This window comes from Panthera onca, chromosome B2 (genome assembly GCF_046562875.1).
Source record: "Panthera onca isolate mPanOnc1 chromosome B2, mPanOnc1 haplotype 2, whole genome shotgun sequence".
Lineage (NCBI taxonomy): Eukaryota > Metazoa > Chordata > Mammalia > Carnivora > Felidae > Panthera > Panthera onca.
Window position 1 is genome coordinate 125779720 of NC_138343.1, and position 24445 is coordinate 125804164.

Genomic DNA, 24445 nt, shown 5'->3' on the forward strand with positions numbered 1-24445 from the left:
CTATATGCCTCCATTTTATGGGACTAATCCTGGTAGGCATTAATTACCTTAGGTATTAATACAACTTTTATCACTTCTAAAGGTGTCCTTCTTTGGATGGTAAATCATATGATCACACTCCGTATCTCTCCTCTCATGTTCCTTATTCAAGTCTCCATAATTAAAAGATTCTATGCATCCATTTTTCTTCACCTGTCCTCTTTACCAACTTCTCTGCTCAGGCTTATATCTGTCTTTGCTCAGATATCTTTATGGTCCTTTAAACTTTCTTTCTATTTTAAGTCTTTTCAATTTCCAGTCCGCCAAACTGATATTTTCAGCATACCTGATCATTCTCACAAACACTTTGTAGTTCTTTTATTCTTGTTAGGCAAACTCTATAAAGGCCTCTGGATTTAGAGGCTCTATATCATCTGGCCCCCTCTTTATTTTATTTCGCACTTTCCTTGAGGTTTCTCTCTAGTGTATTTGAACCATTTCCACTTTTTGCTGAGCACAACTTGTTCATTATTCCCATGTCCCTGTTGGCCCTGGTATCGGTCATGGTCCTGGAAAGAAATAGGATATTCTACTGGGTATATTGGAGTGAGCCTAGTTATTGGATTAAATACAAAAGTGAGTGCAAGGAATCCAACAATCCAACCCTCAGATTGTCATAGTTCTGAACATCCCAATATCTGAAAGAGTAGGGGAAAGGAACAGTTACTGGAACCAGGGAGAAAAGCTTTTTGGGGGAGACTGCTTAAAAAGAACTGTGGGGTCTTAAAGATGGACAGAACCAACCTACCATGAATTACTAGAGGAGAGAGAGCTGGGGAGAGAATTTCAAAATATCCTTCTCCATCCTTCTACTTATCTCCTACTGGTAATTTTAAATGGCCAAGCCCAGCCATAAATCAGAGATAACCAGGGAATCTAAGCAGTTTAGACAGGTTAGCTACTGGAACACAGTCCAAGGTGGAGCATGAATCTGAAGGAGAATATAGAAGATAATCTGTCACCATTCCAGTTTGGACAATGACCTTTCTCCTATTTAGCAGAGCCCCATCACATACGATTTTGGCATAAGGAGCCTGCATCTACAAATATCCAAATGCCAGGGTAATAATTTGTGTCTTTTCATACATCCACATATTTTATTTTTCCACTAACTTTTATTTGGATTTATATGATTGACTCAGGGGCCCAATTTGAGAACCATAGAATTTGTAATTGAGGAACTGAGGCCTACAGGTTTCTTTGGAAAAATAAGGGAATTATGGAATATGATTTAATAGTGGACGGACTCTATGTATCTTCACCTTTTTCTACATTTGGAGAGAAGATCACTTACATTGATGATTACTATTGAAGAATTGGCCAGTGAAGTATATTACAAAAGGGACTATGATTCAGCAGGGTCTTTAGTTTTTTTTTCCATAGATGTTAAGCAGGGTGGGAGGCAGCCTCTTGTAATAAACACATTTGGTAATGAGCTCTAAATGGGAGGAAAGAGAATAATTGGCTCACCAGTTTCATGACCTTTGATCGTTACAAAAAATCATTTTTCTATTAATTACTTGAAGGCAAGGAGAAGATCAGTAGAAAGGCAGAGACGTACAACACAAGTGTCATGTACTTTTTCTGGTGGTTAGCTCATGTCCATTTCCCTCTTCTTTTGATAAAAGTTTATCTCTATTTTTGTGGGGATTTGTCCTCCCTGACACAGGCCACATATTTCAGGGGAAGTGGAACCCCTCTTCGGCCACAGAACTATAGCTTCATTATTGGCTTAAGGCAATCATCACTTGCCTTCCTCTGACCAGAGTGATTGATGCAAGGCCTTTGTTCCAAATGCATCCAAGGAATTGAAGGGTAACCTTCCCTAGGATTTCTGGAAAAGATGCTTTTTAAAATTCTTCTTATAGAACTTTGTTATCTTCTCTATATGACATTAAGGAGGAAGAGGAACGACCTGGGAGCCACTGGGAACCAATGTCAGGCCATGATGACAGGAGGTTGCTATGAACAGAGCCCACCCGAAGAGGCAGAACTGAGGAGAGAGACTGGGAATCTGGTCACAGCATTTGAACTGCCAAAGCAAGCTTCTTTGAAAAGATAAAAGTAAGCACAGAACATTTGGGTCACATGAGCCAATACATTTCCTTTATAGTGTGAGCTATTTTGCCTTGAGTTGTTTGTTCATTTGTTTTGTTTTGTTTTGTTTTTGTGTTATTTTTGTTTTTACAGCAAATGAAAGATTATATGCTCATATAAAAGAGTAGAACAATAATAACGACTTAATTTTTAGTGGCTTCCTCCCTCAATTTGGTCTGCTGTTTATTTAATGTGACTCTTTAAAGTGGTTGTGAACTAATTAATCATGCTCTGCCTTTTAAAATAACGATAATATGCAGCGGGTTTTAAACATAAGAATCCTAGGGGCGCCTGGGTGGCTCAGTCGGTCAAGCGGCTGACTTCGGCTCAGGTCGTGATCTCGCGGTCCGTGAGTTCGAGCCCCGCGTCGGGCTCTGTGCTGACAGCTCAGAGCCTGGAGCCTGTTTCGGATTCTGTGTCTCCCTCTCCCTGACCCTCCCCTGTTCATGCTTTGTCTCTCTCTGTCTCAAAAATAAAAACTTTAAAAAAAAATTAAAAAAAAATAAATAAATATAAGAATCCTTTCGAATTTTACCTAAATCTTATATTAATTTTTCACCTATCCACAAACATTTGTAAATACCAATTATCTCTATTACACATTATCCAGGACTGACTGTGCCTGTGCAGAGTACATGAAGTTAGGACCGGTTTTGCTATGTATATATATGTATCTATGTGTGTGTATATATATATACAAACACTGGGTAATGTTGTCCATCACTAATACCTTTTCGTTTTAAGAATCACTCTGGTATTTCTTCAGCTAAAGGATGATACATTCTTTAAAAAGAAGGACATACATGAGAGAGAGTGTTTACTAATGCTGGTTGTTATCTGGAAGCCATCACTTTTCACTGGGTTCTCTACTCCTTCGAAAGCTGGACAAGTTGAAAACTAAAAACTCTAAGTAAAAACAAAACCTATAAGATTTACTGAAAAAAAGCCCAACTCATTCGTATACACTAATTAAACTTTTTACATATTACCGTAAGCCACAATCAAGATGTATTCGATTCATAATTTGAGAAGTGAATGTTGTTAGGATGAATAATAATCAGCAATTCTCATTTGCTAAACATAAAACACTGAAAAAAAATTCATTTCCTCCAAATGGCTGAGCAGTTTTATATCAACCATGACAAATGTAATCACAGAAATCTTTGAGCAAATTCATATAAGTTTATTAACTTAAAAATGTATAATACAAATTTTAGTTCACAACAAAGATCACTTTAATTTATTCAACTTCATTGGGATTGCTAAATATAATAATATATACTGCTCCAACAACCAACAATTAGGGAAAACTATTTCTGAATGTTTGGTCAATTACTTGCTAATCTGCAAAGTTCAGTAATACGGTTTCCTGCCATAGTAAATTGAGGTTTCAATGTAAAATAGATGATGCATTCTTTTGGAAATTCCTTTTACAACACAATTAACCTCTTCACCTTTTAGAAAACACATTGTTAGCATATTGGGATGCTATTTAATTTGACATGCTTTATATGGTCGTGATCAGTGCCAAATAACACTTTGTATTTCTCTAAAATTTATTTTACATTTGTTAGTTGGGCTTTCAGCTACTAATTACACTATATTTCAGTTTTTACACAATCCTTTGATCCACTGTATAATAGTAATGTGATAGCATTAACTGCAGAGAGTTCTGGTGGTGGAATCAACATTATCAAATGTTAGAGGGCTGTTTAAGGAAAAAAAAACAAAACAAAAAGTCACTTGGAATAACTGTAAGACTTATCTTGGATGGAATTGCTATTACCAAAGACACACTAGGCTATTTCTCTTGTAGAAAATGTTTCATTCAAGATGTAATAAAAATGTTTCACAAGTACATATGAATAATGAATAAAGAAAATCATAAGCAGGCCAAAAACATTAATACAATAGCAAGCTAATGCTTTGAGAAGGGGTTTATTTTACAGCTTTAACTGTAAACTGTATTATTTTAGAGCTTATATTAAAATTGGAAGTGCTCTAACAAGTGATTCACTGCCAGCTTCTACCCAGGCATCAGCTTCTGTTATAACAATGCTGTTGAGTGGAAGGCCAGCTTGTGCTTGAACACCTCCAGGGAGAGGAAATTCATTACCTTGCAGGGCAGCTCATTACCTTAGCTGTGGCGTATTCTTTTACAATCTAGTTAGCTGGATACATATATGTCACTTCTCTTTGATTGTAAACTAAAGCCAGAGACTAAATCTTACTCACGTTGTTATCCTATTATAATATCTAGCATGGGGCTGTCCAGATGAAAGGTGCTCGCTTAGTATGTGCAACGTGATGATGAGCTAAGGATAGATGTCTACACCATGCAGCTCTAAAAAGTCCTAGTTTTGATTTCTTTTAAAGAATCCCAAAAAGTATTGTTCTCTATGATCAGGCACACACATGAGTTAAAAAAAATAGGTAACTGACATGTGTTTTTATTTTACTCTACTGCCCATGTGATTTTATTTCATGGATTCTCCTCTTGATTATCCTTTTGCTGGTGCTTATATTAAACGCATCTGAAATAGATGAATTGTATCACACAAACTTTATTTTATCATGCTTAGGAGAAAAACACTAACTGAGATGCTGGTCATAAAAATTCATTGTTTCAGCAGCTGTTTGGTTATCAAATTATTGTATAAACGCTTATAAATACGCACTGCACAATCATTTAGAGAGGAAATAACACTTTACAGCTTTTTAACATTTTTAAACCTGGTTTTCAATAAAAAATTTAAAAAAATTTTGATAAACCCCTCTTATAAATTTGCTTCAGAATCACACTGACTCATCACAGTAGGGCAAAGGAAAAGAAATATATATATATACGTATATATATATATATATATATATACGTATATATATATATTTATTTCCCAGAGTCTAAGGACTGGGTTTTGAGTACTAATCTGGTATGTTCTGTTATTTGACGTTGGAAGATCATTTAGCTCTGCAAAGATTCAGTTTTCATATGTATAAAATAATGAAAAAGCACACGTCCTATTTCAAAAGAGACTAGTAGGATCAAATAGAATATTATGCTGAAAGTGCTTTATGAAATGGAAAGCCCTATATAAGTATGAGGTGTGGTAATCACAGAGGAGATTTACAGCCCCACCCCCTACCACCACATTTGAGGACCTTAGGAACATTGACAGACATGTTCTGGACATTATAGTTTTGGATACTTCCCTGTCACTGCCAGATTTGTTTGACTAGTGCTCAAGTGATAAAGTTGCCAGCAGAAATAAATAAGAAAGGCACAGTAACTCTAACGTAGGTAGTAAATCAAATATGGGATATGTCTGGAGTAGTATCAACTAATTCCAAGTTTTGTAAGGACGATACATACATCAAAATCTACATTAATATTTTTTTTTAATCAAGGATAACAAATCACAGTAAAATAATTCTTTTATGTTGTCAGAATTGTTTTTTTCAGGGGCTCAAATATTCATGAGGCTCAAAAGGCTACAAAACCCCTACCTCACACCATTTACAAAACTTCACTCAAAATGAATCAATAGCCTAAATGTAAGAGCTAAAACCATAAAACTCTTAGCAAAAAACTTAAGGGTAAATCATCATGACCTTGGGTTAAGCAATGGATTCTATACGTGAGAACAAAAGCAGAAGAAATGGTAGAAAAACAAATAGGTAAATTGTACTTCATTAAAATTCACATATTTTTGGCATCAAAGAACAGTACTGAGAAAGTGAAAAGAAAACCCCCAAAACAGAAAAAGGACAGATATTAAGTATCTGATATTCAGAATATATAAAAACTCTTACAACTCAACAACAAAAAGACAAAAATTCAACTAGGATGTGGACAAAGAACTTGAATACACATTTCTCTAATGATTTATCCAAGGGATCCAGGTATGCTGTTTCAAAGGGGCACGCGCACCCCAATGTTTATAGCAGCACTATTGACAATAGCCAAAGTATGGAAAGAGCCCAAATGTCCACCTATAGATGAATGGATAAAGAAGACATGGTATATATATACAATGGAGTTTTATTCATTTCAATCAAAAAGCATGAAATCTTGCCATTTGTAACTACGTGGATGGAATTGGAGGGTATTATGCTAAGCGAAATTAGTCAGTCAGAGAAAGAAAAATGTAATATTACTTCACTCACATGAGGACTTTAAGATACAAAACAGATGAACATAGGGAAGGGAAGTAAAAATAATATAAAAACAGGGAGGGGGACAAAACCATAAGAGACTCTTAAATATGGAGAACAAACAGAGGGTTACTGGCAGGGTTTTGGGAGGGGGGATGGGTTAAATGGGTAAGGAATCTACTCCTGAAATCATTGTTGCACTATATGTTAACTAACTTGGATGTTAATTAAAAAATAAGTTAAATAAAAATAAAAAAAGAAGTATCCAAAACAAAAGACATATATCAATGACAAACAATTCTTAAAGTGATTAGTCATTATAGAAATGAAATTTAAAACAACAAATCTTGAAATTAATAAACTGTTGTATTTCAATGATACCTCAATAATTTTTATAATAATAAAATAACATTTTATATTATCAATATATGTTATTAATAATATACAATATAGGATAGTTATAATAGATAATAATAACCAATGAATGACAAGCATTGGCAAGGAAGTGGAGACTCTGAAACCCTCATATATTACATTTCTGGTAGAGATGTAAAAGAGAGCAGCCATTGTGGAAAACAATCGGGTAGTTCCTTAAAAAGTAAAAGGTAGAATTACCGTATGACCCAGCAATTCCACTCTTAGATAGATACTCCAAATAATTGAAAACAGGTGTTTAAACAACAATTCCATATGAATGTTCATAGTATCGATGTCCATAATAACTAAAAAGTAGAAACATCTGTAATGTCCATCAACAGAGAAATAAAATGTAGCATTATACAATGGAATATTATTTAGCCATACAAATGAGTAAAGTATTGATACATGCTACAACATGGATGAACCTTGAAAACTTTATGCCAGACATAGAAGAAGCCAGACATGAGAGGTCACATAGTGTATTAATTCATTTATATGAAATATCCAAAGGAGCTAAAATAATAGAGACAAAAAGGAGATTAGTGCTTGCTGGGGGGGGGGGGGGTAAGGTAAGGGATAATGTAAAATTACTGATTAATGGATGTTTGTTTTTGTTGTTTTTTGGTTTTTGGTTTTTTTGGTTTTTTTTGTGGGGAGAATGATGAAAATGTTTTGAAAGTTAATATAGTAGTTGTACAACATCATCACTGCACTAACTGCCACTCTGTTGAAAGCTTTAAAAGGGTTAATTTTATGTTGTGTGGACTTCAATTAAAAAAAAGTCATTTTACTTTTTAATTTTCGACCTGGTAAAATGAAAAATATAAAAATGCATCATTTCCTAGTCAGTTCATTTTCTGTGTATACTAATTCTAGTTTTCAATTTTGGTTTGAATAATAAATTGCATGAAACACACACGTACAAACTTCGATAAAAATCAAAGGACAATTTTATACATGTTATGATATGGTGATAAAAATTCTTACTGAGTTTCTGGGGTGTTTAAGCTGTCATAGGGGTATAGCTTTGAACCCCAGAGATGATCTGCTAATCAGAGCTCATTTGCTGTTACTTTTCAATTCTTTCTTCCTGTTTTTCCCAGGGGGAGATGGCTTTCAGGAATTTGAGGAAGTTATAAGAATTGCAACTTAACGATGACATACTTCATATTCAGAGATGTAAGGGGGCAGAGGCCAGGATACTGAAGGAAAGAAAAAAGTTATTTTTTTAAAAAAGGAGCTAAAGCAACATTTTTAAAGTAAATGGCTGTATTCGGCATAGCTTGTCAATATGAAAGAAAAGAAACCCAATGAATATATCAGCAATATTTTATAATTTTATCCTCCTTTAAAGCTAACATTTTATGTACAAACTACAAAACATTCCTTTAAAATTATTCTGTATCGGGGTGCCTGGGTGGCTCAGTTGGTCAAGCCTCCAGCTTTGGCTCAGGTTATGATCTCATGGTTGGTGGGGTCCAGCCCCACATCGGGCTCTCTGCTGTCAGTGCAGAGCCCGCTTTGGATCTTCTGTCTCCCTCTCTCTCTGCCTCTCCTGCATACATGCTCATGCTCACACTCTCTCTCTTTTTCTCTCAAAAAAAGAAATAAACATTTAAAAAGATTCTGTATCTAGTTTCTTCATAGGTTGACAGATTTTTAACATATTCTTGAATTAAATACCATATCATCGGAGTGACTGTAAATGAAGTCAAGACATGTTTTGTTTTGTTTTGTTTTTTCTAATTTCATGAATTAATCTCAGAAGGACTTACATTGCGTGGTATGGGTCACATTTCTCACGCCTAAATCAATTGCTCTGGTCAGGGGAAGGAAGCCTTTTTATTGGCCATCCTAGGACAGGTACTGATCACTGCAGATAGGGAACAAGGCCCTGTCTGGACCTTATTAATGGAGGAGGGATTACTCCCCCGCCCCCCCACCCCGACTATAGCTTGCTCTTGTTGGAAGGCGTTTTACAGTCCCATCAGCAGTGAAGAAGAGATCCCTTTCTCTACCTCCTGGCTTGCACTTTGTGCTATAACTTCAAAAATGTTAGCCTTTCTGAAAGGTGTGTTGTGATATTTTATTTGTTCTTTTAATTTGCATTTTCTTAATGGCTAGTGATATTGATCGTTTATCAAAAGTTTATTTGCTGTCTGTATATCGTTTGGGGTGAACTATTTTGTTTTTGCCCATTTCTAACTGGATTATTGTTTTAATGTGGAATTTTGAGAGTTCTTTACGTATTACATATAGAAGTCATTCGTCAGATACGTGGTTTGCAAATATTTTCTCAGTCTATACGGCTTGTCTTCTAATCTTCTTAATAAGGTCTTTGGGAGGGCAGACATTTTTAATTTTGCTGCAGTACCATTTATCGATTATTTCCTTTTATAGACCATGCTTTTGCCTTCATGTCCCAGATCTGTTCACCAGGCTCTAAACCTCAAACTAAACCCCATACCCGACATAAAAAATCAACTCAAAATGGTCATAGATTTCAATGTAAAGTGTAAAGTTTTTAAAAATATTTGTTATGTCTTTATTTTATTTTGAGAGAGAGAGAGACCAAGTACGAGTAGGGGAGGGGCAGAGAGAGAGAGGGAGACACAGAATCTGAAGCAGGCTCCAGGCTCGGAGGTGTCAGCACAGAGCCTGACGTGGGGCTCGAACCCACAAACTGCGAGATCATGACCTGAGCTGAATTAACCGACTGAGCCACCCAGGTGCCCCTAAAGTGTAAAATTTTAATTTTAAAGATAACATGTAAGATTTGTTACATTGTATAAAATTGCTATGTTTCCTCTTTCATTTCGGGTCACTTTGAAAATGCAGGTATGCCAGGAAATATTTAGAATTTCTCTGTGTAAACTAAACAGGAGAAATGATAAATGGTAAAATATCTTAGATTCCTATCCAAGTAAGTCATAGTCTTTGTTTATTCTATTCCCTTCCTGACATGTATTAGGACATTTCAGCAAGAGCTGGGGAGTCATTCCCTGATTCCAAAGGGCATTAACATAGACCCCGAAGTGGTCACAGGCACATCCATTACCACGATATAAAAATCTTGTTAATCATTACGTTTGTGCCATAAGCAGCAATTGTTACCTTTGAACTAAAGATTCTGAGATTGAAAGTTACCGAGATAGGAAACTACTTTCGGGATGCAGGGTGTTCCTTGGAGTTCCTGGTGGGAAGCTGCTTCTGTGTTCTGTTTGGAGGCGGCACTGAGGGTTTTACAATAGGAGCACTTTCTATATTGAGGCTGCACATATTTGTCATAATGCAATCAGGCCAAATCGAGAGTGGCTGAAAGGAAATGGTCTTTCCTTCCTCCTCAAGCTGTATTTATAATTTCCTCTTCATTTTTAGTTTGGCTACCCTGGTGTGGAAATTTTCTCCTGACTGGGCAATAAAACAAGTAAAATCTACTTCTCACCAGCAGGTAGATAAAGCGGAGAGCCCCAGTTAAAATAATAACAGAAAACCCTGGGATTTGAATAAGGCAACTTCTTTTGCAAGCATACAAATGAAGGTGCCGGATGAGTATTGATCTGGAAATTAATTTTACTATTCCCTTTTAACAGAGTTTGTGTAATCCATAAAAGCTGTAAGTTATTATACACAAAATATCCCCTTGCCTTTTGGCAGTTTTTTTTTGGGGGGGGGAAGTATACGTTTATGGTGTTCTAAAGTTTAGTTTTAAATCACATGATGTGATTAGATGGAAAACAATTTGGTAACTGACAGGAGAGTGGAGTTAACTGTACTCACGAGAGACCAGCCTTAAGTTCTCCAGACTACCATATTGACAGAAATTCTCAATGAATCATTCAGAAAACTCAGGAGGGGCTGGAATATGTACTCATTGTTGCCAGGCTAACCTGGGAGGCCATTTTTGTTTTACACGGGGATAGTAGTTTGAGATTGTAGTGTTGGGGAGGGATGAAGGAGAGAAGTCACCAACTATTACTGCTGTCAGCTTCCTAGAGATGACTGGGAGACCTGTTTTGGGTTACCGTGGATATCTGCTGGGATAATAGTGACAACTATCACCACCCAATTTATTAAATCCCAATAGGAATGTTTCCATCATCTCTTTGCTAAGGATTGTTTAGATGTAACATTTTCCAGAAGTACTGGAAAATTTACTTATGTGCCAAAAATAAGAGTGAAATTGACTAGAAGCAGAAAGTCCCTGTCCAAGCTGAGGAAATGCAAAAAGTAAACAAACGGTATAAATAGAGAAAGAATGTAAGTCTGTGGTTAGCAGTGACGTCTGGATGTCCAGTTTAAAGTTTTGTGCTTTATTCCCAACCTTTACTTACAAACTTAATAAGATTACAACAATATAAATATCCAACAGTCTTTCGTTAGGTGACCATTTCATAAATATGTCATTCTGAAATGTTTTGAGATTTGAATCTTGAAAATGAGGGTCTATCAAAAGCAACTCATTTTCATTTTCCGTTTTAAATTCATGTTGGAGATAATAACATATACTCTTTTAACCTAAACACACCTTTTACTGTGGGTTATAGATTTTCCAACCCTAAATTATGTTGGTTGGTGGTCTTAGTTACCGTTTGAAAGTCTGATGTTTACTGATTTTTGTGATTGTTGTTTGATTTATTTTAGTTTTGTTTTTGGCCTTAAATCTTTAGGATACTTTTTTTTTTAAATTTTTTAAAATGTTTTTATTTATTTTTGAAGGAGAGAGAGACAGAGCATGAGCAGGGGAGGAGCAGAGAGAGAGGGAGACATAGAATTTGAAGCAGGCTCCAGGCTCTGAGCTGTCAACATAGAGCCCGATGCGGGGCTCGAACTCACAAACTGTGACATCATGACCTGAGCCTAAGTCAGATGCTTAACTGACTGAGCCACCTAGGCGCCCCTGGGATACTTATTTTTAAAGTATTCAGAATCTAACAAACGTGAAATATTTTCAGGTTCCTCCTTGCATGGTTTTTGAGTTGAGATTGTCCCAGGTACTGGTTATCTTGAGTGTTAATGAATTTGTGAAGATTAAGAAATAAAAATTACAGTGAATACCTTATAATTTATATATTGATCGTGCACTATTTTTTTTAATTTTTTTTAACATTTATTTATTTTTGAGACAGAGAGAGACAGAGCATGAATGGTGGAGGGTCAGAGAGAGGGAGACACAGAATCTGAAACAGGCTCCAGGCTCTGAGCTGTCAGCACAGAGCCCGACGCGGGGCTCGAACTCACGGACCGCGAGATCATGACCTGAGCCGAAGTCGGCGGCTTAACCGACCGAGCCACCCAGGCGCCCTGATCGTGCACTATTTTGAAAGTACAACAATTAACTGTGGAAATACACAGAGATACTGGTATTTTCTTTCTAATGCCTTAGGCAATAGGTTAGTACAACTGCAGATTTAGATTCATGTTTTCATAATAAGGATATCACTTGAAACGTAAAGTAGTTCATTTCCTTCACATTCTGTATTTGAAATTTAATGATATTGACCCCATTTTAAAATGTAGCTTATAAAAGTTTGTAGTCCATATATTTAACTGCAAATCCTTATGATTATATAATATCTAATGGAAATTATTAGACTATCATGGTTTCTATGCAGTGATTCAAGGCCTAAGAATGAGATAAATGTTAAATCTTCTTCACATTTTGGGCCATCTTCTGCTATTTTGAGATATGTTTCCTACAAAGAAAAAGATCCCAAAGTCATTGTTAGTCAAAAATTTGGTTTTTCTTGACTTACTATACGTTGTAAAATCACACTACCCTTTTCTTCTCTTCCTTTCTCTATTGCTGCTACTTGTTAACTGTTTTACAATTTTTTTTTTTTTTTAACAAAGCACTATGCCCAACATGGGGCTTGAACTCATGACCCTGAGATCAAGAGTCTCATGCTCTACTGACTGAGCCAGCCAGGCACCCCTACAACTAATTATTTTAATAAACTCTAAGAATGTTATTGACCAGAACGGACCTTAGATACTATTTTGACAAGTCTCTGTGTCTCACGTATGAGAAAGCTAAAGTCTGAAAGCATTATTCTGGAGGGAAAGAAAAATACCTTCATCCTCCTATCCTTTTGGTTCTCAGTGGGGTCTGTGTGACAAAAGACAAATTAAGAAAAGTGTACACATTTATTTAATGTAAATTTTACCTGACATGGGCACTTCATATGGAAATGAAGACAGAAAGATAGAGTTCATCTGAGTGTCTTTATACCAGGTTTGATGAAGAGGAGAAAGTGGTAGAAAAATGTGGCAGAACAAAAAGGATATGAGCTAAGGGTAGTAAACTGAGGGAAAGTTAGCAAAACCTGTTCATTCAGATTTATCTCACTCTTCTTTTTTGGGATAAGGATGATCCTTTCCTCTGGGAGGAGAGAGGGTCCTTCTCACGTAAAGATCTTATGAACTGATTCAGGGAAAATCCTTCCTGTACTGGCTGTTTCTCAAATGTCTTCAGCTTAAAGTAATCAATATGCCCAGACACCGTATTTGGGGGTAGTATATCCTGGACCCCATTAGTGCCCCCTTTGTCTTTCCTAAGGAAAGTGGTGACAAAGCAAAGGTCATGTGCTGAAACAGGGATACTTTTTATAACTATTTATTTAAAAAATCTTCTTGGTCTTCCTCTTTCTTTAAAGCCCAGCTGACAATTTCCAGAAATTTCATGACAGAAAAATTTTTAAATGGCATACATGCTTCTTTTCCAATTATGTAAAGGTAAATACAATGTATTGAGTCTCCAATAATGGGTATTTATAAATTAAATTGAGCATTTGCACGTTTAAAAATTTTTTTTCAAGTACTCTTTGCCACTTTCCCATGTGGGGCTAGAACTCACGACCCCAAGATCGAGAGTCTTATGCTTTAATTACTCTGCCTGACAGGTGCCCCACATTTCAGGTTTTTTTTTTTTTTTTAAATATTTTATCAGCCTAGTGACTTGATTTGTGCTTGTTAGTGATACATGCTTTCTATGGAAAAACTAACATAATCTTCAAAGAATAATTTTGACACAATTTATCACTGAGTACTGTTGTTTTGTTCTTTAGAATGTCTTGGCTTATCTACCTCTATAACCCGAATCTCTGTCATGTCATCAAGAGCATGGCTTACTAGAAAAAGATCATAATTCTTGAAGTTGAAAAATCAAAACTCAAATTCTATCTTGCTAGGTGTACGGCCTTTGAAATCTACTTACATCTTCTGGTCACTAGTTTTTATGTTTCTAAAATGAGGACTATTCTGTATGTCTTAGGTGATAGGAATGATTTTTATTACTTATTTTGCTTATTGACGTAACCTATGGATGTTTGTTAAGTAGTTAGTTAGTGATTTGTTGACTGAGTAATTGTTTCACTCCTGCTTGAGGAGACAATCCTCAGCTGTATTTGGTGAAAGATGAAAGAGCTGTTTTAGCAACTGAATAAAATTTTAAGATGGATAACGTACATACAACTGCTTAAACGTTAAAGTCAGTGAGAATCCCTTCAAATCTGTACATGGAAGGGACCTTGGAACTTATCTGTTACCAATCTCTCATTTCTTAAACGTTAAAGTCAGTGAGAATCCCTTCAAATCTGTACATGGAAGGGACCTTGGAACTTATCTGTTACCAATCTCTCATTTCTTAAACGTTAAAGTCAGTGAGAATCCCTTCAAATCTGTACATGGAAGGACCTTGGAACTTATCTGTTACCAATCTCTCATTTCACCAAAAAGAAAACTTAGCTGAACACCATAGTGGTTTCACAGAAAGTTCATGTGCATTCTGGAACAGAACATAGATCTCTCTACTTTAAGTCTCCAACACCCTCCATAATATTACGCCACCTCTCTCAATAAAAGGGTGATTATGTTGAGTCCAGGTATACTCGTATATTTTAACAGATATGTCAAAACCATGAGAATTGCCAGATGCATTTTGTAAGATTTCATTAAATAATTAAACACACATATATTAGGATATATATTTCTTCAGGTAAATAATTATTAAACTGATATAAATTAAAATCAATTTTTAAATCTGTGCCTTAGGTTATAACAACATTCAATAAGATTCGACTGGAAGCCATCACAGGCCATTTTCCTGTGTGTTAAAGCAAAACTGGATTCCTTTTCTGAGGAAAATGTTGACTCTGACAATATGTTATCTCCTTCGTGCACACCTGTGTAGAAATGGAATGAGTTTCCAACTGTTCATATGTTGTTGCTAGTTCCTAACAGTTCGCAAGGAGATGTCAGGCCTGTGATTGTCATGTGATCCACCTTAAATTGACAATGTATTATCTTTACTATCCAGGTACTAATCAGAATACAACTTTAAACTTACTACCCCACATTTTTTACCTAGGTCTGCGGGATTTATTGAGGATTGAAAAATATGCCAAGAATATCTCTCTAAGGCATTCTACAACTTACTCCTCTGTCATGTCAGACCATCATAGAGGTCCACAATGGAACAACACTATTTTGGCTAGTTGTAGGGTAGTTTTCATTGAACATTACTTTGGTCTCATGTCAATGCCTCAATTCCAAATGCTGGTGATACCAGTGCCCTCTGGGACAGACTCATTTCCTGGAGGAATGCCAAGGCCATTGCCCTTTCTACCAATCGGTACTTACCTCAGGAGGACTAAAGGAAAAAATTGTCTCTATTCTTAGTAACAGCAGTGGTTATCACTGCCCTCCACTGCTGGTCTTGGTGATGTGATCCCATCTTGCCAACTCTGTAACTTATGAAACATAATTTTTCCTTATTCTCTTTTTTGGTTATTACCATCATCATTATTGTATGCATTAGCTTTGGGAAAAGCAAATTTACAGCCCAAATTCTTACAAATTATTTTATGGAATTCCTTGGTGTATTAAACTTTCTTCTGACTTCACCTCATTCTTTCCCTTCTTATTTTCATCACTTATTTTTTTTATCTTGTCAGAATCCATGCAATTTTATAAACAGCCCTAATACATTTTTACAATAGATATTTGAATAAATAGTATTTTTTTTCAAACTGTATGTCACTGAGAAAGTGTTTTGATGTACATTTTTGCTCTATATACAGCTACTCTCATAGATAAAATGTAATTTTGCAAGGTTTTCAAGGAACTAAAGAATCTTGAGAAAACAGAGGTAGAGGGATGTGTCAGTAAATGTGGAAAAGTGATGATGAAACTAATGATAATAGACTAAAAAGAGGAGGAAGATGAAGGAAAATGAAGTATAGAAAAGAAAGAGGAAGGAGAAGAACTTAGCATGTGCCAAGAACCATAGAAAAAAAAGCAGTTTCCATCTACTTGAATTTGACGCAGGACAAAAACTACATTTAGAGAAGTTAAGTAACTTTCCTCATGTTAGATAATGTATAAGTTACAAAAATTGAACTCTTCAACTTTGCTACCAAAACTTTTTGTTGTTGTTGTTGTTAAAAGTTTGTTTACTTATTTTGAGAGAGAGAGAGCCTGAGCAGGGGAGGGGCAGAAAGACGGAGAGAGAGAGAATCCCAAGCAGGCTTTGCACTGTCAACACAGAGCCAGATGTGGGGCTTGAACTCATGGAGTGTGAGATCGTGACCTGAGCTGAAAAAAGACACTTAACCAACCGAGCCACACAGGTGCCCCCAAAACTTTTTTTTTTAATCAAAAGCAACATGAATTCAAATTGTATTCTATGCTTTTCCTTCAGTCTAATTCATTAATCTCACAAATAACTTTGGATTCAACTGAGATCTCTTGTATAATCCGTGCTACTACATCCTGAGAGAAGTTAATTCTGTCCTAAAATGACATCTGAAGCCAATATTTATAACCCAGTCTTATGTCCTTGCCAAGTTTCCTGTGCTAATGATCTTAAGCTTCAATAACAACTCTCATGTAGATGAATTGTGAGGTACTTTGGAAGCTATATGAACATATCACACAGCTTATATCACGTATATATTTTCTGTATTACCCCTGGATTAAAATGTCACCTATTTTAAGAATTCCCAGCAAAGCATAAAGAAAAACGCAAATACATATACCATGACCAAGTGAAAATTCAGAGTAAAAATTAAGGTTGACAGAATGTCGTTATCACACAAATTAGACTGGACATGGAAATTAATCTTTGGAATTTATAAAACTATAATTATCATTTCTTTGTATTTTCATTCATTTCCTTTTAAAAAGAAAATATAGGAAGAAAACTGGTTATCAGCATTTTATGGTTAATTAATTCAGAGTCATTCAATGGTATAAAATTGCTTCATACAATTCTGAAATAACAAATTTAAATCTTACCCTGTGACATACTAAATAATTTTTTTATTATAATACTGATTTCTCTCCAGTGTATACAATAGCCTCCTTGTATTTTAATGTTATTTAAAATTTAAAAAGAAAACATCAAATTTGACACATCCTGGTGTGGTTTTTTTCTATCTTGTCATTGTTTTTGTTTTTGTTTTTTTGAGACAGAGAAAGAGAGCATGAGTGGGGGAGGGGCTGTGGGAAAGAGAGAATCTTAAGCAGGCTTCATACTCAGTGGGGAGCTCCACATGGGGCTCAATCTCACAACAGAGATCATGACCTGACCCAAAATCAAGAGTTGGACACTTAAAGAACTGAAGCACCCAGACACCCCTGACACATTATCTTTTGATAGAAATTACTGCTAAGGAAATTCCACCATTAGAGTTTTCGAACATGTCTGACCATAAGACTCCTGTGAAGAATCCAGATTCTTGCGCCCTCTCAGACAGTATTGTTTCAGTCTTCCAGAGGGGCCTCATAATGTGAGGCTTTTTACAACTCCAATTGATTCTTTTCATAAAGGAAGTGTGGGAAATAATGATTAAGGTAATATTCACCTTAAGAAAGAAATATAATAAGTGTATAGGTGTTTAGAAGCTTAATTTTGAAGGATATTTACTGCCATCTGGTAGAATGCTAGGACCCAGGGTTATCTTGGGATTTAAGGCCTGCAGACATCTGAATTCATCGTACTTTTCCTTCCTCAATTCTAATGATCTCTGGCTCCCACTTTTTAATTGGACACCATGAGGAAGCCTGTAGTCCCCTGCGACAGTATGTTGATTCTCATTCTCATGTCCTTATTCTGCTACCTCCGGATGCAGTACTTTTTTTCTTTACCTCCTTTTGTCCCCTCATCCTCACCATCTTCTTTCCCTTCATTAATCCTATTCATTAAAACCCTGGGGTGCCTGGGAGGCTCAGTCAGTTGAGTGTCCCACTCTGGCTCAGGTCATGATCTCATGGTTTGTAGCTTCGAGCCCCACGTCAGGCTCTGTGCTGACAGCTCAAAGCCTGGAGCCTGCTTCGGATTCTGGGTCTGCCTCTCTCTCTGTCCCTCCCCTGCTTGCGTTCTGTCTGTCTGTCTGTCTCTCTCTTAATCAAAAATAAACATTAAAAAAAATTTAAAAAAATAGAGTTTATACTTGAGTGGGTTCTAGAGCAGTACACGCACAGCTTTTTTTAGTAAGTCAAGCTGTGTACAATCAGGGAGGCACCAGAGAACATTCATCCTAAAGGCAAGAAAACAAGTGCTCTGAGGTCAAGTGGTTGCTAGCCTCCAAATAACCACTAGAAACTCAAAGCAGGAGGTCCTGATCCTGAGATCACCTTTCCTCATTCATTGCATACATGCGTGTGTGTGTGTGCATTTGCGTTTGTGTCTATGGATTTTATAACCTCTTCTCCTGAACCAAACTTGAACAAAATGGGGCTTCAGTGTCTCACTGGCCGTACCTGGAAGATCCTGAAAAGCCCACACTGATTAGTTTCAGTGCAACTGAGTCTTGTTCCTTCTTTTACTTAGAGGACAAGAGTCTTGGAAGGTAGGGCATAATTTGCTTCCCATTTGAGAAACTGCATAAAATCTAGATGTACAATCTCAAAACAAATTAAGTTATAAATTTATCAGACATAGCCTTGGTTCAGTGTTCGCAAGAACAGAGAAGAATGAGGTGGGTCAGAGGGTTAAGTTCTTCTCACATAGGCCGTGAGTGATATCACAGCTTGTGTCCTCTTGATTTGTAATGGAAATTAGACCCAGTAAGGGGCATCTTACCTTTTAAGCCATGACATTTTTGAAATTATACATTCTAAGCAGGCTGGATAATATTTTAAACAAAACACTATTGAAAATCCAGTTCATCAGAGTCACTGCACATACTCAATTGCTGATTTTTATATTGCAGTATTTTTGGCTCTAAAATCATGATGAAATAACACCAAAAGCAAATGGGCCATATTATGCACAAATTGTTTGCTAAATCTAAATTGCTAAATTGAAGCTTTTTCCAGCTGTGTCAGAACAAAAATATATTCAGCTACAAATATATAGAATTGGGATATTTTGAAGGTGCAAAATATGCGTGGGGGTGCCATTATAAAACTGATTGAAAAAATATATCCTTTCTTTAAATTCTGTTTTTTAAATAGAGAAAATTTATATTTCTGAACAAATCCTTTCCACATTAACATTTCCTAGGACATGTGTCCCATTTGGTCTATAAAATCCTAAAATGAGATTATGAAATAATAAATCTGCTCATCTCATAAGGAGAGTTGGATGGCTTGATGTAAAATTAAAACTGGATGTCTGTAACACAGAGCACCTTACGTTCTATGGGATGCATAATGACTCAAAAATTTAAAATTATTACTTAGATTCTTAAGGTTCATGGAAAGGTTATTCTTGCAAATTTACTTTAGAATTACGGTACTGTAGAAGCTAAAAGAGATGTTAAAAATTTTGATTCTGTCCTTCAAATTTAAGTGTCTAGGAAATAAGTAATGCAACTGAGTGTTTTCAGACTCCTTCGGAAAGGGCCCACCATTGTTTTGCTCCAGTAAATCTGTACTGTTTAAGAATAAGGAGTCCATTGCCATATATATTAAATACATATATTTAATTTTTTGTTATTTTTTTAAGTTTATTTATTTACTTTGAGAGAGAGAGCAAAAGCTTGAGCAGGGGAGGGGTAGAGACAGGGGGAGAGAAAGAATCCCAAGCAGGCTCTGCCTTTGTTAGCATAGAGCCTGATGTGGGGCTTGAACACACAAACCACGAGTTCATGACCTGAGCTGAAATCAAGGGTCAGCCACTCATCAGACTGAGCCACCTGGGCATTCCTATATATTTAATTTTTAAGAAAAGTTCAAAATCCAGATTTTAAGTGGATTTTTCCCAGTTTTAAATAGCTATGTGCACCAAACAGTTGTCATCGATGAGCTACATGTGACTTTTGAGTTACCCATTTGCCATTTATGTTTCCGAAAATGGCTTTCTTTTTTTCAGGTGATAGCAGAACTATGCCACCCCATGCAGAGCATTATCTTTTGCTTCTGAACTTCTCCCCACTTCCTCGCGGCTCACTCAAACCCCCCTTAGCCATCTCCATCCTAACTTCTTTGAAAGTTCAGAGGAAGTTTTGATTCTCCTAGTAAACATTTCCCCTTCTGAAGCTTATTGAACTCTCCTTCCACCTTCCTTCAGAACGTTTTTTTGTCTCATCTGTTTGGTAGGAATTATATACCACTGCGTGACATCTTTCGTAGGATCATATTATGCTGCCCATTAATTTATACTTCTTTAACTTGAGATAAAATTCATGGTGGCTTTTAGTACATTTACAATGTTGTACAACATCACCACCATCTAGTTCCAGAATATTGATATTACCCCAAAGGAAAATCTTTACCCATTATGCAGTCACTATTCATTTCCCCCTCTCTCCAGCCTCTCACAGCCCCTCACAACCATTAAACAGTCACTCCTTAATCCCTACTCCTTGATCCCTTAGCCTCTGACAATCACAAGATGGTTGTCTCCCTGGATTTGTCTACTGTGAATATACCATATAAAGGGAATCATGCGAAACGTGGCCTTTGTGTCTGTCTTCCTTCACTTAGCATAATGCCTTTGATATCCACCTATGTTGTGGCATATATCCTTGTTTCATTCCTTTTTATGGTTGAGTAAGATTCTATCCTATGGATATACCACTACTTATCCATCCATCAACAGGTAGACATTTGAATTATTACCATTGTTGGACCAATTTTGAATAGTGCTACTTTGAACATTTGTGCACAAGTTTTTGCTGGAACATCTGTTTTTCATTCTTTTGTATATATATCTGGTAGAGGAATTGCTGAGTTTTATGGGAACACTGTGTTTAACTTTCAAAGAAGAGTCAAATGTTTTCCACAGTGGTAGCACTCTTCTATTCTGACCAGCAATGTGTGAGAGTTCATTTCTCCATGTTTCGTTACTAGCCAACGCTTGTTACATTCTGGTGTTTTTCTTTTTTTTTAATTTTTGTATTTTTGTTGTAGCCATTTAGTTACTATGAAGTGATATCTTGTGGTTTTAATTTGCATTTCTCTAATGACTGATGCTATTTAGCACATTTTCAAGTGCATATTGGATACTTAAGTATATCTTTTTTGAAGAAATGCCTGTTCAAGTCTTCTGCCAATTTTTAAATTGGACTGGTTGCCTTTTTGTTGTTGAGTTTTAAGTGTAACTTATACATTCTGGATGCTGGATTTTGTCAGGTGATTTTGCTATATCAATCGTCACAATCATGCATTTTTTTCATTGTGGTAATGTGATATATTATTGATTGATTTAATGTGTTGAATCACCCTTGAAATTCTTGGATAAATCTCACTTTTTCTGATTAACTCTACCAAACATTTAGAGAAAAATTAACACGAAATTTCTCAAACTCTTACAAAATAATAGGAGAGGAGGGATCACTTTCTAACTTGTTTTGTGAAGTTAACATTAGCGTGATGCCAGACCCAGACAAAGGCATCACAAGAAAAGAAAAACACAACATCTTTGTAAGAATAGATGCAAAATTCTCAACAAAATACTATCAAACTGAACCAAGCAGCATTTGAAAGGATTATACACTGCGGCCAAATGAGATTTACCCAAGAATTTCAAGGGTGATTCAACATATAAAATAATATAGTGCACTAATTTCTTGGCATACAATTGTTTATGAAGTTTTTTATAATATTTTTATCTAAGGCCAGAAACAATATCCTCATTTTCATTTTTCTGTGGTTCCCATTTTCACTTCTAATTTAAGTAATTTGAATAATCTGTCTTTTTTCTTTGTCTACCTGAAGGTTTGTCAGTATTGTTGATCTTTTCAAGGGACCAACTTTTATTTTCACTTATTCCATAATTTATTTATTTATTTATTTAATTTAAATCTTCATTCTTATCTTTCTCATTTCCTTTCTTCTGCTAGCTTTGGACTTAGTTTGCCCTTCTTTTTTAGTTCCTTTATGTTTAAAATTAGGCTATTGAGTTTAGATAGTTCTATTTTTAAATGTATGATTTATAGGTACAAATTTCCCTCTGAGAACTACTGTAGCTGCATCTTACAGGTTTCATTATTTTGGGATTTTGTTTCCATTTGTCTCAAAGTACTATCAAAATTTTCTTGTGATTTCTTCTTTAAACTATTAGTTATTTAAACTATGTTGTCCAATTTCCATAATTTTTTTTTCAGATTTGCTTCTATTATTGGTTTGCAGTTTCATTCCATTGCAGCTGGAGAAAATATATTTTATTCTTTAGCTATTTAAAAATCTATGGAGACTTGTTTTATGGAGTAGAATACAGTGTAGCCTGGGGAATCTTCCAGGTCCATATCAAATAAATGTATATTCTGCAGTACATGTGTCTATTAGGCCTAATTGCATCATAGTGCTCTTCAAATACTCTATTTACTTTTCATTTTCTGTCTAGTTGCTCTATTTATTATTAAAAGTGAGATATTCAAGTTTAAAACTATTGTTTTAGAAGTATTTCTCTCTGTCAGTTTTTGCTTTACAGATTTTGGGGCCCTGTTGTTAGCTGTGTATATGTTTGTAATTGTTAAAAATTCTTAAAAACAGACTCTTTTATCAATATGTAATATGTAATATACAGTATTTCTTTTTCTTTTGGGACAATTTTTGCATTACAATCTATTTTATATGATATTAGTGGAGCCCATGGTATTTCTTTAACTGTATATTTTTTAGTTATTTTTTTAACGGTAACCTTGGGGAATACAGTTGACATCGTATTCTATTTCCAATTAATACCAGCTTAGTTTCAATAGTATACAAATTTGCTTCTATATAACTCCAACCCTCTTATATTATTATTGCCACAAATTATATCTTTACACATTGTGTACCCATTAACATTGATTAATAATTATTTTTATGCAATTCTCTTTTAAATTGTATAGACTAAAAAGAAGTGTTACAAATGAATAAGTCATGGGAATAAAAGGCACAGCATAAGGAATGTAGTCAATGATACTATAGTGGCATTGTATGGTGATAGACGGAAGCTACAGTGATGGTGAACATAGCCTAATATATAAACTTGTCAAATCACTGTGCTGCACACCTGACACTAATATAACATTTTGTGTCAACTACAATTATAAAGAAATTTGCTAAAAATGAAGAAAAAAATGAGTAAAAGAGGAAAAAGAAATAAAAAATACAATAATACTGGCTTATGTGTTTACCTATGTCGTTACCTTTACCAGGGTTTTTATTTTTTTCCTATGGCTCTGAGTTACTTCTAGTCCTTTTAATTCATTTTGAGGACCTCCTTTAACATTTCATACAAGACATCTCTGCTAGTACTGAACTCTGTAGTTTTGTTTATATAAGAATGGGTTCATTTTTAATTTTTTTTTTTCAACGTTTTTTTTATTTATTTTTGGGACAGAGAGAGACAGAGCATGAACGGGGGAGGGGCAGAGAGAGAGGGAGACACAGAATCGGAAACAGGCTCCAGGCTCCGAGCCATCAGCCCAGAGCCTGACGCGGCGCTCGAACTCACAGACCGCGAGATCGTGACCTGGCTGAAGTCGGACGCTTAACCGACTGCGCCACCCAGGCGCCCCAAGAATGGGTTCATTTTTGAAGGAAATTTACCACACATAGAATTCTTGGCTAACAGATTTTTTTTTTTTCTTTCAACACTTTAAATATCTCATCATACTGCCCTCTGGCCTTTATAGTTTCTGGTGAGAAATGGCTGTTAATACTATTAAGTTTCCTTTGTATGAGACAATTCACTTCTGTCTTGCTACTTTCATAATTCTTTCTTTGTCTTTCAACAATTTTCAAGAAGTCTTAGTGTAGAACTGTTTGAGTTTACTCAAGCTGGGTTTGTTGAAATTCTTAGATGTGTAGATTCAGTATGCAAATTTAGGAAGTGTTTAGCTGTGAATTTTTCAAATATTATTTTGACCACTGTCTCTTTCTCCTCATCTTCTGGGACTCCATTATGTTTATATTGATATGCTTGATGGTGTTCCAGAAGTCTCATCTTTCTTTATTGTTTTTCTTTATTTTTTTTCTTTCTGTTTTTCACCCTGGATGCTCTCAAATAATCAATCTTCAAATTTACAGATTTTTTTTTTGTCTATTCAAAACTGCTATTGAACTGCTTTACTGAAATTTTTCTTTTAGTTATTATACCTTTTACCTCCAGAATTTCTATATGGCTTTAAAACAAATTCCATCTCTTAAGTGATATTACCCATTTGGTGAGGCACCATTCTCTTGGTTTCATTTAGCTCCTTTAACATATTTAAAACAATTATTTTAAATTACTTGTTAGGTCAGATCAATTTCAGGGGTTCTTTGGTGACAGTTACTACTAATTTTTTTTCCTGTTAGT

General features: G+C 35.5%; 1 non-coding gene across 1 annotated transcript; it reads right to left on the bottom strand.

Moving 5' to 3' along the window:
• Positions 1 to 12566: 12566 nt before the first annotated feature.
• Positions 12567 to 12639, bottom strand: TRNAK-CUU (transfer RNA lysine (anticodon CUU)). The gene has a single exon. It is a non-coding gene; the product is annotated as a tRNA-Lys (tRNA).
• Between the last annotated feature and the right edge of the window lie 11806 nt (positions 12640 to 24445).